Below are 17894 nucleotides of genomic sequence, written 5' to 3' on the forward strand. Positions count from 1 at the left end.
TACCTGAGGGTTGCCAACCGGGATCCTGAGCTGTTTCATTGTGTGGTGGGGTGAGGCAACATGCCGTAGCATTGCATGCCCCCCAACCTGACCTGACCTGACTAACTTACATTATATTGTCATTATGCCTGCATTGCAAATAAAATACTGATCACTTAACAGAACAGTAAATATGCAGCAGTATCAAATAAAAAATAAATGAGGAAACATCACAACAGAAATGCTGAATGTTTCAGGCATAAGACCTAACGCTGGACAGTATATGTGTACCTTAGATTCAAAATCATCACTCAAAAGGAAAAGGTAGTATAAGCTGATTTATGGGTCAGGTATTTATCTACATAATGGGGTCTTGGTCACAAGACAAGCAGGTTCAAGTTGATAACTTTATGTCAGTTAACAGTAAACAAAATTGTTAACAAGTCTGCAGGATCACCATTTAATGCTATAGTATTTGCTTACTGGGTAGCAGAGAGCATACAGATTGTTGGAGCCTGAAGCAGTAAAAAGTGTTTTTTTCATTGGGTTATTTAAACCACCCATAACAAAGCCACAGATTAGTTGTTGATGTCAGCCTGTAATTCAGTCAACCAGTATGCTCTCCATTATACATCTCAGTATGGTGAAGATCAGGAATGCATTTCATCTGATTGACAGAAATTCTAATGCTTTCTGAATTTCTTGACTGTGAAGGTGAACAGCTGTATGATATTACTGCAGTACACAAAAATGGTAATCTTACACTGAGATAATTTACAGGCCAATTTCGGAAATTGCATTGGGATGAAAACAGCTTCTATCTACCAACTTTGTTCAGTCACTAGCTGAAATTATTTTCATCTTCCCTTTTCATATCATTGACATGGTGTCATACATTTCCAGGTGTTGGTTGGATTTGAAGATGATCCAGTAATGGAGCAGGCCAGGCAGTGAGTATTTGGGAGACAGGCAATGTTTTCAATATGCAGGAATTGTGAGCTTTCTATGAAAGTGTAACAGAACGGACAAATGTGGTGGGAGGAAGGCTTTTCTTATGATACTTGGGAATGACAAGTCGCCTATTGGTGCGCATACCGTGATGGACTAGCATACAATCAGAATAAGATTTTGTGACAAGCAAATTAATATTAATGAATGGACATAGTTCTCAGAAGCAGTTCAAAAGAGTTGAGTGCCCTTTATTACATTAGAAAGGTAAAATAACTAGCCACTAATAATTCCAGGGAATAGAACACACAAAGTTAAAAAAGGCTTCTCAAGATTTATTGGATTAAATATATAATTAACTTCTGCATACAAATTGCTAGTATGGAATTCAGTCCTTTTTTTAAAGGGTACTTGCAGTGTTCCCCATGTATCTGGATTTGTCAGAAAACACATCTGGGTCCACATTTGTTCTAGAGAAGACTGAATTTTCATTCCCTATAATGGTTTACACAGGACTGTAGTTGTCTTGTTGTCCAGGTTTCTTTGCTTCATAAAACACCCATGGACCATTTAGCTAAAACATTTACATGAAAGGTAGGCTAACTAAACTGCTTGTAGTTACATGACTTTGATAAGAATAAGTACGGTAACTCAGTTCATAGGGAGCCAATTGCTGGATCAACATCTTCTGACCTTGTTGTAACCTATGACTGTGCAAACTAGGTCTCTACAGCTTGCCTCAAACACATTCATTTCAGAGTAACAACTACTTACAATGTATTATTAATAAACTTGGTCTCCTACATTTCCTTTCAAAAGCAGTGTTAAAGAATATATTCCTTTTTAATTTTAATAATCGGTACAGTATCTATCCATTTTCTATGCATGTTAATTAGATTAGATTCAATGAACTAATTTTAATAATCTATACAATATCTATCCATTTTATATGCCTGTTGAATTAGATTAAATTCAATGAACTTTATTAATTCCAAGGGGAAATTTAGATGTATACAGCAGCAGAAATATAAAACAAAGATACTGACTCACAGGACAAATCAATCAATCAATAAATAATATGTGTATATTGTTCAGAAATTGCAAAATTAATTTAATGAGTATCGGCATTTAGTTTGGGGCATCGGAAGGAATGATTGAGTTGCCTGATAGTAGTGGACACAAAAGACCCCCCCGAGATGTTTCTTAGTACACCATGGAGGAATGAGATTGTGACTAAAAGTGCTCCAAGAGAGCACCTCCTTGTGGGGATGGTGGGGATTTTTCATGTTGGCATTCAATTTTGCCACCATCCCCTTTTCCACAACAGCTTCTATTGATCCAGGTCAGTTATGAGGAGGTGATGCCTATTCTAGCAGCACTGGGTTATAGAAGAAACTAAATGTAGGAGGGATACCAAAGCATCTGAAGACAAACACACTCATACTGAGTGAAGCTAGGATCAAGATGCAAACATGCATGTTTTTTTGGATGTGAGTGGAAATCTAAGTATCAGGAAAAAAATTCCAAAAAGAACAAAGAATAGAAAATGTAAGCCCCAAATAGTGACTGAGCCAGGATTTGGACTCTGTTTTATTGGAGCTGTGAGTGCTGACAACTGCACCACCTTTTGTCAGGATTATGAAATGATAATAAATATGAAATAATACCCTCACTGCAGTGACATGGTCTCTGTTTATCCTTGATAAAAACCCATTTCACTTGAGTCTTTCAGCAGATTCTTTCTAGATTGTAATTTATATTTACCATGTATATCTCCTTTGATTAAAATGAAAGTTATAAGGTTTACAATACAAAATGCTTTTGAATTGATAGTAGCATGTATAATTCTTTATTAAATTGAATTTTAGTTGTTTAACTGCCAGCTTAGGTTTCTAATTTTAACTAAAAAAAAGAACCTTTTCAATCATTTTACTAGACAATATCATAAAAAGGCACCTAGTTCAAATCTAATTTTTACAGACTTTTAAAACCAGAGTGGAGCAGCATAGTTATATTCTCCAAACTTATGTACACTATTCTTCCTTTCTGAGAAAGAGTTATGATTCAGACCCTTATAGGATGGCAGTTACTTATGCTGCCATTTCTGTTTGAATTATTATGATTTTTCTCTAATTAGCATCAGATCACAAATTCTCATTTTCAAGCCAGTATTAAAATCATTAGGTTATAAAGTGATAAGCATTTATAAAGATAGCTAAATGGGAGCCTTCAGTAAAGTTATAAAAAAATCATTTGCATCCCAGAGAGAATTTTGCCTGACATTTATATTAGTGATGTTAGTTGTACTAGTGGAATTTACACTGGTAACCTTACATATAGCTGAGTAGAAATATAGTTGATTCAGAAAGTATTCACACCCCTTCACTTTCTGCTCACTTTATGTTGTAGGTTTAATTTTAAGTGAATAAATGTACCATTATTATTTATCAATCCACATTCAATAACCCATAATGTCAAAATGAAAAGATGTTTTCAGAAAGATTTGCAAATACTGTATATTAAAAGTCAAAACCTGAAATCTCTCATTCATTTATATACGTTTTCAGACCTTTGGCCAAGACATTGTGGTCAGGAGTTTTAATTCCCCTTGAAACGTGTCTAGAACTTGATTGAATTGAATTATTGAACATTGTTGAGAAAGGCACATACCTATGTATATGAGATCCCACAATTCACACTACATATCAGGACAAAAGCCAAGCCATAAAGTCCAAGGAAGTTGGCCGTCTGGCAAAACTGAGTAACTGGGGAAAAAGGGGCCTTGGTCAGGCAGGTGACTAAAGCAGAGCTACAGACACATTCTCTGGTGAGATGGCAGGACCTGTGAGAGGGATAAACAATCACAGCAGCACTTCATCAATCAGGTGTTTATGGTTGAGGGGTTAGACAGACACCCCTCTTGAGTAAAAAGGCATTTGAATGCATTTAGGTGACTCTGAGAGCATGAGGAGAAATGTTGTTTGGTATGAGGAGACAAAACTGAACCCTATGTGCAGAGCTGCAAGCACTATATCTGGCAAAGACCAGGCACTGCTCATCATCTGCACTAATACCATCCCTACAATGAAGCATGGTGGTGGCAGCATCATGCTGTGGGGGTGCTTCTCAATGGAAGGATGAATGTGGCCTAATACAGAGAGGTCCTTGAAGAAAACTTGCTTTAGAGTGCAGGCGACCTCAGACTATGGTGAGAGTTTACCTTTCAGCACAACAATGACCTGAAGAATACAGCCAAGGCAAAGCTGGAGTGGCTTCAGGACCAGTCTCTGTCCTTGAGCAACCTAGTTGAAGCCAAAACATAAACCACATAGAACATCTATGGGATTGATCTGAAGATAGCAGTTTAAAGATGCTTCCCATCCAGTCTAATGGAGTTTGAGAGGAAGAATGGGATAAAAATGCCCAAATCCAGGTGTGCAAAGCTTGCAGAGGCTTACTTAGGAAGACTTTGCTGCCATTAGGACTTCTACATTGTAGGTATTTTTTTCATTTTATACAGAAAGTGGTTTTACTTGATGGCAAGCAAAAGTTCCATTTTATCAAACGCTGAACAAACTTTCCCTACACAATGCTTTGCAACTAGATTTTGGATTTTCTAACAAATGGACCCCAGTCAGTCAGCATCCATGGCATTACATCTTTTACCATCATTCTCAACACCGTCACCCATCACAGGTGCGTTTCAAGCCCCTTGTTGTATACTGTATACGTTTATGCTGATCTATGACTGCTTATCTCACTGTCCAAACAATCACATGGTGAAATTTGCAGATGACAAAGCAGTGGTGGGAATTGCCACTCGTAATGATGAGTCAGCATACAGGATGGAAGTGGCTAAACTGGAGGCTTAGGGTAAGGATAACAACATTAGAAACAATGTCAAAAAAATATGATGATGATGATGATGATTGTGGACTTTCGATGGACTGGTACTCTCCCTCCTCTCTCCCTTTACATCAATGAGGAAGAGGTTGAAATTGTCACCTGCTTCAAACACCTGGGGGTGCATATTACAAATGAGCTCTTTTGGATCTACAATACAGCCCTTCTGGTGAAGAAACCCACCAACACCTCTACTTCTTGATGAGCTGAAGCAGGCTGGTCTATGCCCCTCTATTCTGACCTGCTTTAACAAATGTGTGGTAGAGAGCATCCTTGCCTCCTGTACAGTATTACGATGTAGTAAAGCAACTGCTTGACCAAAGACAGGCGAGCACTGCAACGATTAGTTAATTCTGTACAGCGTATCAACGGCAGCATCCTATCCAGTTGTATCCAGCAGAGGGCGCTCTCTCCCCCGGGATGTGTTTCTTGATGCAGAATTGACTACAGCCAATACCGTCCCTTTTGTACTGATTGACAGAAAGTAAATACAAAAGAAAAATATACCAAAAGAGATATATGTATTTAATTTGCAATAAAAGATAACATTCATTCCCAGAATATAATGCATAATCCTGTATACATACATATTCAGGCCAGAGAGAAGCAAAAGGACATCACAGCCAAAGGGGAGAATGCTGACACACAGATGTCCCATTAAGCAGTGAGGAATGTTGACATGGTCAAACATTTTTGATGTCATGCTGGATCCTCGTCATTATAAAAACTCATAATTACATATTCATAGAATTCATGTTAGATATGGGCCTCCAGAAGAACTGACTGGTTATCAGTACCTTCACAGACTCTGGGTTTTTTAACCATATTAAGAAAACATCAGCACCTTTTAAAATAACCTGTTTGTTTCCTGACTGTACAATCTGTGTGACTTATACTACACTTTGCATTTTGTTTCAGTAGTCTCATGTAATAAACTATTTGCAGCTTTTTTTACTTGGTGCTAATTTTAAGTATAGTTATCTTACTTTACTTATATCTATATATGCTAGGGGGCTTTGCCCCCTGCTCGCTTCGCTCGCCAACCCCTGTGTTTGGTTAATTGGATATACAATTTTACATTTTTTTTTGGAATTGTTTCAATTTCATTATTTTCACTTTTACATTAAAGCTTCATTAAAAACAATATTTTTTGGAGACACATTGTGACAACGCAACGTATAACTGCCCGTGAGTGAATATTGTTTCTGTTTCTGTAATAAATAATCTGTGTTTTTCTGTTTGTCCCTGTGATTTATTGATTGTCATAGCAAAAGCTATTCTCACGGTAAACTGTAAACATTTTACTACGAATGGCATATCACGATCTCCTTTGGTGTGTAATGTTATTCGCAGAATATATACATCACCTTTCTTTTTGCCTGTTAAAATTTGCATCGCTTCTCCAAGATCATCAATATACACCCGACCGAATTGTGTACTCTTTGAAATTTAACTTGTCGTTCCTTTAACTGTTGTGGGACCACAGATTCTCATAGCATATGGTTCATTATTGTGTAAATCCACATTCTGTCCATTGAATGATGCGAATGCGAAAAGACTTTGTTGTCTACTCTTTTTTTCAGACCTCAGTTTGTCCTGGTATTTTTTCAATTACACCTGGATCTGATGATTATTCACCTTTTGTTTGCGGTAATGCAATCGTTTCTATCTTTTCTTTGATACTGTAGTGACTGACATGATAAAGTGTCACAAAAGTTTTACTTGAACAATCGCTGACTTCCTAACCCCAAACACAACTTTCTAGCACCCTCTCCAACGCCCCCCCCCCCCACCGCATCAAATCAATACCCCGCTATCAGTCCTCCGTGCTGTACTCCGCCTTCCCTCAATCGGACCTAACAGTCACTTAAAACCAAAAAGCCCTCAACCTGGCTGGGACGCTACAATACTTTCGAATTTCACTGCTTTCATATTCTGTTACTTTGTCTGCATGTGTATCGCGCCATCGTTTGTTTGAACTTTTCAAATTCCACTGCTTTCATAATCTCTTATCTGCCTTTTTTTCTCTCCAATGCCTTTGGGTCTCTATTCTCCATATTGTCCAAATACACTTTATATGCGCTGAGAGCACATGATTTGTGTGTACTATGTGCTTTTACACGACTGATGTTTTTTCGATGGGTGTGCTCTTATATATTCCATACTATCTTTGTGGACCTTTGCAGACCCCGTAGTGTGTTACGTTTGACTCTGGGGTGCAGTGCAGAAGCCTCTTTTCTGTGTGGCTATGTCGTTAGCTATGGGCACGTTGTTTATCCAGGCGGGCTCGTGTTTGTATATCCGTCAGTCGAGCTCGTTCGTTTTGAACCCGTGCTTGCTTTGCTTCCGCAGTTTCAGACGCGCGTTGTAGGCGCCTGTGTTCATTGATCTTATCCAGGTGGGCTTGTGTGTGTATCGTTGAGCTGTATTGTTTTTGAATTTGGTGTAAAGCGTTCAGCGGTTTGTACAATCCCAAGCAGCACATTATTCCTAACTTCACTCCGCAGTAGTGCCACTCACAATATGGCGGTGACGCCTGCTGCTATTTCCGTTAGTTGAGCTGTACGCGCCTGCGCAGTACGTCTCATGGTCCCATCGCCGTGAACCTGCGTCCATGCCATCCGGTTACCTGCATCCATGCCATCCGGTTTACCATTCTCGGTTAGTAATATGGATAATTCACTAAGTCCATGGCAAGTAAGACGCACGCAAGACCGAGCCCCGCCCACCAACAATTCATTAAGCAGCCGATCATGGCACACGCACTACAGAGCCAACAATTCGCGCGAGAGCGAAAGCATTTGCCAAGAATGTTTTCATTAATCAAGAACGAAAATCGGAGGTTCGAAGAAGATCACATACCGTCGTAGTTCCGACCATAAATGATGCCAACTGGCGATCCGGCGTCGTTATTCCCATGACCCGCTGAGCAGCCATTACTCTCACTGGCATGCCTCCGCATAAAGTCAAACTTAAAATTGGTTCAGTCGTCATGCTTCTCAGAAACCTCATGCCAGCAAGAAGTCTCTGTAAAGGCACTAGACTGACTGTTCTCAGCATTCACCGCAATGTACTGGAGTGTAAAACAATCGCAGCACCTATCTCACAAACTGTCCATATTCCCCAGATTTCCCTGACCCCATCAGATTCAAATTTGCCTTTTACTTTTACACACAGACAATTTCCTGTTAGATTGGCCTTTGCAATGACAGTTAATAAGGCGCAGGGACAAACTTTCAAAAAGATATGCCTGTATCTGCCAAAACCAGTTTTCAGTCACGGACAATTGTATGTTGCTCTCTCCAGAGTTCCATCTTTTCATTCACTTACAGCACACAGGCACGCGCTTGAGAGAGAGACACACACACACAGGCGCACAAGAGAGAGAGAGAGAGAGAGACACACACACACACAGGCGCGCGACAGAGAGACACACACACACACACACACACAGGCGCGCGCGAGAGAGAGAGAGAGAGAGACACGCACACACAGGCGCGAGAGAGAGAGAATCCCTGACCCCATCAGATTCAAATTTGCCTTTTACGTTTACACGCAGACAATTTCCTGTTAGATTGGCCTTTGCAATGACAATTAATAAGGCACAGGGACACACTTTCAAAACGATATGCCTGTATCTGCCAAACCCAGTTTTCAGTCACGGACAATTGTATGTTGCTCTCTCCGGAGTTCCATCTTTTCATTCAATTACAGTGGTATCCTCAAACCCACCCCATTTGGACAACTGTGTCTTTCAGGAAGTGTTCACCCATCAATACATAATTATGCGCGGGTTGGCTAGTAAATGTATAATGTATAAATGTTATTTTGTTCTATTTTGTTGTGTTTATCTCTGATATCTTTATCATGATGTTTTGAGGGTTAATGGGCTACTTATGGGATACTTTTTATTATGAATTTTTTTTTTTTTATGTGGAATTATCGTGGGCACTGTTTAATTACTGGAAGCTGAGTACCAAATTTAGTTTCTGCATATGGATGTTGGAATGATAATACAGATCCTTGGAGGCACTAGCTAGACTGAATTGTGAAAGTTTACATGATTAAATTACCTACAAAATTTGAAAGGAGTTTTTTTTCTACTTGCAGTTTTATTGTGGGGTGGGGGTGACATGGTGGTGCAACGTTTATTCAGGTATCCAGGTTTGAACCCTTCGTCAGTTCAATACTAGTGTGGAATTTACGTATTAGAAAATTAGAACATTAAAAAACTTTTGATGAGATCAGTCTGTTCTTTTTTATTTGATTTTATTAATTTTAAAAGCAAATAACAATCCATACAATCAAATCAAACTTAACAACCCCAACCCCCTTCTGCTTTAGGTCATTGTAGAGTCACCTTTTGGATGTGTGGATGCTTCGAATCCCAAATAATTTAGGTTATGATTGAATCTAATTAATTTTAAAAAAGATTTGTTAACATATATGGGGGTGGTTTGAAAGAGAAAAAGAAGCTTGGGAAGGATGATCTTCTTAACAGTGTTGATTCTCCCTGCTAATGTGAGATGGAGGTGGACCATCTATTCACATCTTGTTTTATTTTTTCCATGAAGACAGCAAAATTTTGTTGAAAATGACCTTTATATTTACTTGTGATATTTAAGCCTAGATATTTAAATTGACCTGCTAAGATAAATGGGAAGGTCTCCAGTCTAATATTGTGTGCTAGAGAGTTCACTAGAAAAAACACACTTTTATTCAAATTAATTCTGAATCCAGATATCTTTTGAAAATCTGCTAGTGCCTTTAGGACTGCTGGAACAGAATTTTGTGGGTCAGATATGTACAGTATCATATCATCATCATATTGTGATATTTTCTCTTCAAGTCCTTATCTGCAAATCCCCTTTACCTCTGATGCATTTTAAAAGTAAACAGCCAATGGTTCAATGGAGATTGCAAAGAGCAATGGTGATAGGAGGCATCCTTGTCAAGTACCGCATTCTAGTTTGAAGTGGTCTGAAATAATGTTGTTAATATGAACTGAGGCTTCTGGACTAATATAAAGTAGTTTGATCTATGCACATATGTTTGCACTGAACCCAAATTTGTGCAATATGGTGAATATATAGTTCCATTCAACCATATCAAATGCTTTTTCTGCATCCTAAGATCTCCGGGGTTTAGATATAAAGTATGAATATATTACAGTACGTTAAACAAACATCGAAGATTAGAAGCTGTCTGCCTTTAATAAATCCGGTTTGGTCTTGTGATTTTACAGAAGGAAACACAATTCTTAGTCCTTCTAGCTAGAACTTCGGAGTGTATCTTAACGTCATTATTCAGGAGTGAGATTGGTCTGTATGATGCACATTGTAGTAAGTCCCTATTTTTCTTAGGAATGACCGTGATTAGTGCTTGGTGAAAAGTTTGAGTTAGAATTTTGTTGTCTTTAGCTTCTATAAACATTGCTAATAATAGTGGATCTAACTTAACTGATCATGAAGCAGGGGTGTAGCACAGAACTCTAGGCTCTATACATAAGCAGTCTCTATGGGGCCTTTCCTCTCAAAAATAAACTTTTCATTCCAGGATTCGAGGGCTCCCAACCGTGAGCCCTAGATAATCATTACCCTTTTTCCCCCCACTACGACAGCCATGCATGGAACTTAAATCACTATGCCCTACACAGTCATCTGGTAGCTGCTGTCGTACCCCCGGGTCATTAGCTGATGAGAACTATACAGAATTCATACCCAGAGGTCCACAGGAATACTCTGGGAAACTCTGAAGGCATTTTTAAGAGGATGGAATATTTCATATCTTTCTCACAAAAATAAATTAGAAACCAAGATGGTGTCTGAGTTAATCAGTAAAATTACCAGAACAGATCTAGAATATGCCGTCTTCAAATAAGGCCATTTACAGAAAATGTTTTGCAATCAGAATTCAACCTCTTGACTACTAAAGGAACAGAACAGCTCATCTTTAAATCGCAACATTATTATTATGAACACAGAGATAAGGCCAATAAGATTTTAGCCCAACAAATCCACAAGAAGGAAGTCCACAATGCAATAACAGCAATTATCAACATGGAGATAAAATCATAGACCATAAAAATATAATCCACAGATTTAGAGATTACTAAAAATTCTTATATTCTACTCAGTCTAAAGAAGATAAGACACAATCTAATGAGTTTTTTTGACTCATTACAAATAGATACTAAATACTCTTAGTGCTGTGGAACTGGATAAACCTCTGACACTCTCAGAATTACTAGACGCTATAAACTCACTTCAAAGTGGGAAAGCAGCTGGCCCTGATGGCTACCCAGTGGAATTTTATAAAAAAAATTTCAAATAAGAGATCATGCTATTCAGCCCTATAAAGCTTGCTAATCATATTCACCTAATTCATCAAATATAACATCAAGTTAAATTTTGAACGTTCCTAAAGTCCTGCTCTCTTACCACACTACACCGTTAAAAATAAAGTGGCCACAGTGGTTCTTTAGAGCGATGCCTTAGAGCAGGCCAAAGTCCAGCCTGCGGGCCAATCATGGCCCAAGATCAGATTTTATATGGCCCGCGCCTTTTGTCTCAAAATGTGTTATTCTTGGCCTGCATGCACAAACAGAATAAATAAATCATACCAATTCAACATGCAGTTTCTCTTTTGAACTCATGGTGGCAGCACTTTATAACAAAGTCTGCTAACTGCCATAAAACCTCAAACAGAAAAAGATTGAATGATGGACCAATCACAGCTCTCGCTGGACGCACGATGCTGTGGGGTTTGGGTGGGTTTAACACCGAGGATTCTGCAGGTGTACGCTGCCAATTTGAAGGTACACTGTATGGCTGTGTAAAATTTGCTGTGACCCTACAACTGTCATGGCTACAGCAAGTAAATAAAGGAAAGTTGATAATGAAGGACGCCACTTCCAGGCAAGGTGGAAGTTCCAATATTTTTTCACTGAAAACCGAAACAACTGTGTCTGCCTAATTTGCCACAAGACTGTTGCTTTGTATAAGGAATATAATGTGAAGAGACACTACGAGACAAAACATGCTAGTACATATGACAAGCTATCAGAGATTGACCATGCTGAAAAAGTGAAGCAACTCGAGGAGAGCTTAGCCGCCCAGCAGCTGTTCTTTATGCGGGCCCATGAGTCAAATGAAAACATCACCAAAACTAGCTACGAAGTGGCTATGTTAATTGCTAAACATGGAAAAACTTTTACAGAAGGCGAGTTTGTTAAAGACTGTGTCATGAAAATAGCAGAACACATTTGCCCAGAAAAGAAGAAAGACTTGCCAACATTTGCCTCGCTCGTAACAGTGTGGCACGGAGAATTGAAGAGCTGTCATCAGATGTTAGAAGACAACTGGGAGACAAGTCAACAAATTTTGATTTTTTTTCTTTAGCCTGCGATGAAAGCACAGATGCATCAGACACTGCTCAGTTACTGATTTTTTGAGAGGTGTTGATGGTGACATAAACATAACAGAAGAGATGCTGGACCTCAAAAGCCTCTAAAGCCAAACAAGAGGAACTGATTTATTTCATAATGTTTGTTCAGCTGTTCATGACATGAAACTACCATGGAGCAAGCTTAGTGGGATTATTACAGATGGTGCACTGCCATGACTAGTGAACGAAGTGGATTGTCCATGCTTATCTGTAACAAAGTCAGCGACGAAGAAGGTGACGCTGTTAAACTCCATTGCATCATTCATCAGCAGGTTCTTTGCGCCAAACATCTAAGATTTGATCATGTCATGAATCCAGTGGTAAAGGCAATTCATTTCATCTGTTCTAAAGCTCTATACCACTGCCAGTTCCAACAGATCCTGCAGTTCCCGCTTGACATCCAGGCTGAATATGGAGATGTAATATATCACAATGACGTGAGGTGGCTCAGCAGGGGATCACCACTGCAGCGATTTTTCTCTCTTAAAGGGAAAATTGGACAGTATTTGGCAGAAAAGAAACAGCCAATGCAAGAACTGTCAGATACTGAGTGGATAGCAGACTTGGCTTTTTTGGTTGACATAACAAAGCATCTGAATGTGCTGAATGTTAGCCTTCAAGGACAAAACGCAGTAGTGAGCTCTCTCTTGTGCCTTTTTACCGGCAGCTGGATAAAGGCAAGTTTCCAGAAATGGGAACATTTGCAAAGAAAATGTTGAGCTTGTTTGGCTCTACATATTTGTGTGAGCAGACTTTCTCTGTTCTGAACTTAAACAAGAACCGCTTGAGATCAAGACTTAGTGACTCCCACCTATGTGATATTTTACACATGTCTACTACTGCTCTCAAACCAGACCTGGCCTGTGTATTGAAATCCAGATCTCAGTTTCACCCTTCACATTAGTGTCAATAGCTTACCTGTTGCTCTGTTATCAGAATTAGACACAGCTGTATTTGCAGAGTTTCTGAATGTTTTCAATTTCTGCTAGAAATTCCGATAACTTGTATGCTGTGATCTGTGTATCTAAATGCTGTGAAAAGAATACACAAAACAGGATAAGGGTTGGGGTTTTTAAGCCCCGTATACTGTAAAGTAAAGGTCAGTTCAGGTTTTCAAAACTCAAAAAACACAATCAAAATAGGGAGGACGGACATTTTATAAGGGCGGACAGGAAATAACGTGGGGGGATGCTGGGAAGTGTCGAGATGGATTCTGGGAGTCTGACGTCATCAGGTTTCGTCAGAGGCTATGAATGAACCCGGAAGTGTGCGTTTCCTTGAATCAGCCGGGCGCTCTTTATGGCTCCGCCGCTTCAGCCTTTCTGAGGAAGTAAGGAGACGAGGATTAGTACACTGCCGTAGCTCCCTCGCGGGACGTTTTACACAACAAACCGGGTCGATCAGCTGCTCCCCAAGCGCTTGTGCGTGACAGGACCTCCCCGTTAGTCCAGACCCACCGGGTCGGGCGACCCGAACCGAGAGGTCATGAATGCGGGAGAGAGCATCAGCGTTGGCCTGCAGGGAGCCCCGACGATAAACGATAGTAAACTTAAATGGCTGCAGGTCCAAAAACCACCTGGTGACACGAAGATTCGAGTCCCAGTGCAGGGCCATTCACTGGAGAGCGGCATGGTCCGTTACCAATGTGAACTCCCGTCCCAGCAGGTAGTACCGCAGGTGGGTTACTGCCCATTTGATGGCCAAGGCTTCCCGCTCCACCTCTGCATACCTTGTCTCGCGGTCCAGCAGTTTCTGGCTCAGGTATTGCACAGGATGCTCGACACCATCTATGCTTTGGCTCAGCACGGCACCTAAACCTGTGTCCGAAGCATCGGTCTGGAGAATAAAAGGCAATGAAAAGTTAGGAATGCGCAATATAGGTGCCGAGGTAAGGGCCCGTTTTAAGTCACAGAATGCACGATCCGCTTCCTTGGTCCACACCACAGTCAAAGGGGCCCTTTTCTTTGTTAGATCCATCAAGGGTGCTGCTCTCTCAGAGAAGCGGGGCACAAACCGGCAGTAGTACCCGGCCAATCCTAAGAAGGCTTGCACCTGTTTCTTGACCATCGGACGGGGCCATTCCAAGATGTCTTTAATTTTGGTGCACTGCGGTTTAACTAATCCTCCTCCCACTAGGTGGCCTAAATATCAGGTTTCGTTCATCCCAAAGTAACACTTGCAAGGGTTGATACAAAGCCCAGCCTTCACTAGCGTCAGGAGAACCGTATAAACCTGCACTACATGTTCCTCCCAGGTGCCGGAATAGATGACCACGTTATCCAGGTAGGCGGCACAATAGGACTGGTGAGGCCGTAGCACTTGATCCACCAGACGTTGAAAGGTCGCCGGTGCCCCGTGCAGTCCAAATGGGAGTACCTTATAGTGCCAGTGATGCTAGGGGTACTAAAAGCCGTCTTCTCTTTAGCAGAAGCCGTTAAGGGAATTTGCCAATACCCTTTCGTCATATCCAGGGTAGTCAGATAGCAAGCCGTTCCCAGTCTCTCCAGGAGCTCATCCACCCGGGGCATTGGATATGCATCGAACTTCGAGACCTGATTAAGGTGTCTGAAGTCGTTACAAAACCGCCACGACCCGTCCGGTTTGGATATGAGGACGATAGGACTAGACCAGGGGCTATGGCTCTCCTCGATGATGTCCATGTCCAACATCCGTTGAACCTCTAGCTCCACTTCAGCACGTTTCGCCTCAGGGAGGCGGTAGGGACGTTCCCTCACAACCACCTCCGGGGCTGTCACAATGTCGTGCTTAATCAACGAGGTCCGGCCAGGTGCTTCGCTGACCACCTTCAGGATGGACAGGATGGCTCTTTCAAGCTCCTGTCGTTGTAGGGGCAGCAAATTGTTGCCGAAGTTAAGGGGTGTTTTTTCTGAGAAAAGGGAGAGAGAAGGGCCGGGAAGAGGGTCATTTTCCCGATCTCTCCACGGCTTCAAAAGGTTGATGTGGTATACTCTCTCACTCGGACGACGAATCGGTTGAATCACCAGATAATCGACGAGTCCTTTCCTCTCTTTAACTTCGTATGGGCCCTGCCAATGAGCCAACAATTTAGAATGCGAGGTGGGTACAAACACCATTACGCAATCCCGTGGCCAAAATTCACGTAAGGAGGCATTCCGGTTATAATTCCGGACCTGCGCTGCTTGAGCCCTAGACATGTGATCTTTAAGTAAAGGTCTGATTTTTCCCAATCTATTGCATAACTGCGCGATATACTCCAATACGTTGGTGGAGGGACGGGCCTCCCCTTCCCATCCTTCTTTTAATATATCCATTAGGCCCTGGGGTTGTTGTCCGTATAATAATTCAAAATGGGAAAACCCCGTGGAGGCCTGCGGCGCTTCCCTATAAGCGAGAAGTACTAGTGGTAAAAGCTGATCCCAGTTCCTACCGTCCTCTCTGACTTCCTTGCGGAGCATCTGCTTCAATGTTTGGTTGAAGCATTCAACCAGTCCATCCGTTTGGGGATGATAGACGGATGTCTTAAGATGCTTAACCCGGAGTAGCTTGGCAACCTCCCTGAACGTTTCCGAGGTAAAGGGCGTACCCTGATCCGTGAGGATTTCTCTGCGTATGCCCACACGGGAAAAAAGCCCTACTAATTCCCGCGCGATGTTTTTTGTATTGGCAGCTCGCAGGGGAACTGCTTCAGGGTATCAAGTTGCGTAGTCTACCATTATCAAAATATATTTGTAGCCACGCACCGAGGGTTCCAAGGGTCCCACAAGATCGACACCGATCCTCTCAAAGGGTATATCTATTAGGGGTATTGGGATCAGAGGAGCACAGTCCCTCCGGGGAATCTGTCGCAGTTGACAAACTGGGCAGGATTGGCAAAAACAACGGACCTCCTCATTGATCCTGGGCCAATAAAACCGGAGCTTAACCCTCTCCAGTGTCTTTTCAGCCCCGAGATGGGCGCCTAGGAGGTGGGCGTGAGCTAATTCGCAAAATTCCCGCCGGTAAGTCTGCGGCACTAGCAGCAATTTCCGCACCTCGCCGTCGTGCTCGGCCACTCGATACAACAAATCATTTTCAAGTACAAAGTAGGGTCCATGTGGTTGGGAAGCCATAGACGATATATCGTCAGCAGACACAATAGCATTCCTGGCGAACTTCATAGTTCTATTGTTCGCGTTTAAATGACGCTGGGGTAGAGCGATACTGTATGTCTAACCCACCGAGTGTATCCACTATTGGGTCCGTGGGGGCTCTCGACCACCCCGGAACTCCACCCTGGATTATTTCCGGGTCAAGGTCCGGCGCCGTACAGCGCTCCCCCGATTCCTCTACGTCATCAACGTTCGCCGAGGTGCACGGCATGGGAGCAGCTGGGAGGGCCTCCTGACCATCCATAACCAGACCTAGTTTAGGTTTAGGAGAGGTGATAGTCATACCGCTTTTATTGTTTGACCAGTCCCATCCCAAGATTACTGAGAAGGGTGGCTCCGGCATCATGGCGACCATTAACCGTTTCAGAGTCCCTTCCCAGGAGATGTAACACATTGCGGACTTATAAGATCTGGTCTTCCCGTGTACACACTTGACCCCCAAATGCTGGGCGAGCCATTGTCGCGGTAAGACATAACGGTGAGCAAATATTACTCCCGGAGTCAAACATTGCCACCACCGAGTGCCCATTCAATAACACCACTCCCGTATTAGTAACCGCGAGGGGATTAGACAGTGCACAGTACCTTTCCTCTCGGGTCCAGCTGCAATCCATGGGCTCTTGGTTGAGTGGGCAAGCTGGCAGCATGTGTCCCGGCTCCCCACACTTGAAACAGGGCGGGAGCGCGAGTTTCCGCTCCTTGGGCCGGGCTGGAGCCTCCGTGGCACGGCGAGTGGGCTCTGGGACAATGGGCCATCCCAGTCGGGACCCACGACTGAAGCCATCAGACCCCCTGACTTGGGTTACCACCAGTTGACGCTCCAAAACCTCCAGAAGACCATTCATGTCTTTGAACGGGTGCCTCTGGACCTGTTGGGCGAGATAATCTGGCATTGCATAGATCAGCCCCTCACAATCCACTTGCTCTACCACCTGGCGAGCCTGGTTTTTATCTGGCTGTAGCCAGCGCCCTAGCTTACTCCAGTACTCAAAGGCCTGGGCTCTTGCCGGAGTGCGGGGTCAAATCGCCATTGCCGCCAGAAGCGAGCCTGCTGGCCAGAGATCACTCCGTAGCGCTGATATATTTTGGCCTTCAGGAGGTCGTACTGGGTGGCTTCCTCCTCGGGAAGGTCGTGATAAGCCTGCTGTGCGGGCCTCTTCAGGTAAGGCGCCAAAATGGATGCCCACTCAGCCTGCGGCCACTGGTTTCGGGTAGCCGTTCGCTCGAATATCGACAAAAACGACTCTATGTCGTCATCCCCCGTAAGGGCCAGCATTGGAGGGAGGGGTGGTTTCGCGGGCTCCGGCCTTGCTGCTTCTGCTGCTGCCATCCGCCTCTTCGCATCCGCAAGCTCTGCTTTAGTCGTGGCTGCATCTACCTTCATTGCTTGCAGCTCCGCGACGAGCGTGTTGAGGACCGCATTCAGGTCTTGTCCTTCTGTCATTGTTCGGACTGTACAATCCTGCCGACTACGCCACTGTGAAAAGA

This window comes from Erpetoichthys calabaricus, chromosome 2 (assembly GCF_900747795.2).
Source record: "Erpetoichthys calabaricus chromosome 2, fErpCal1.3, whole genome shotgun sequence".
In the NCBI taxonomy this organism is placed as follows: Eukaryota; Metazoa; Chordata; class Cladistia; order Polypteriformes; family Polypteridae; genus Erpetoichthys; species Erpetoichthys calabaricus.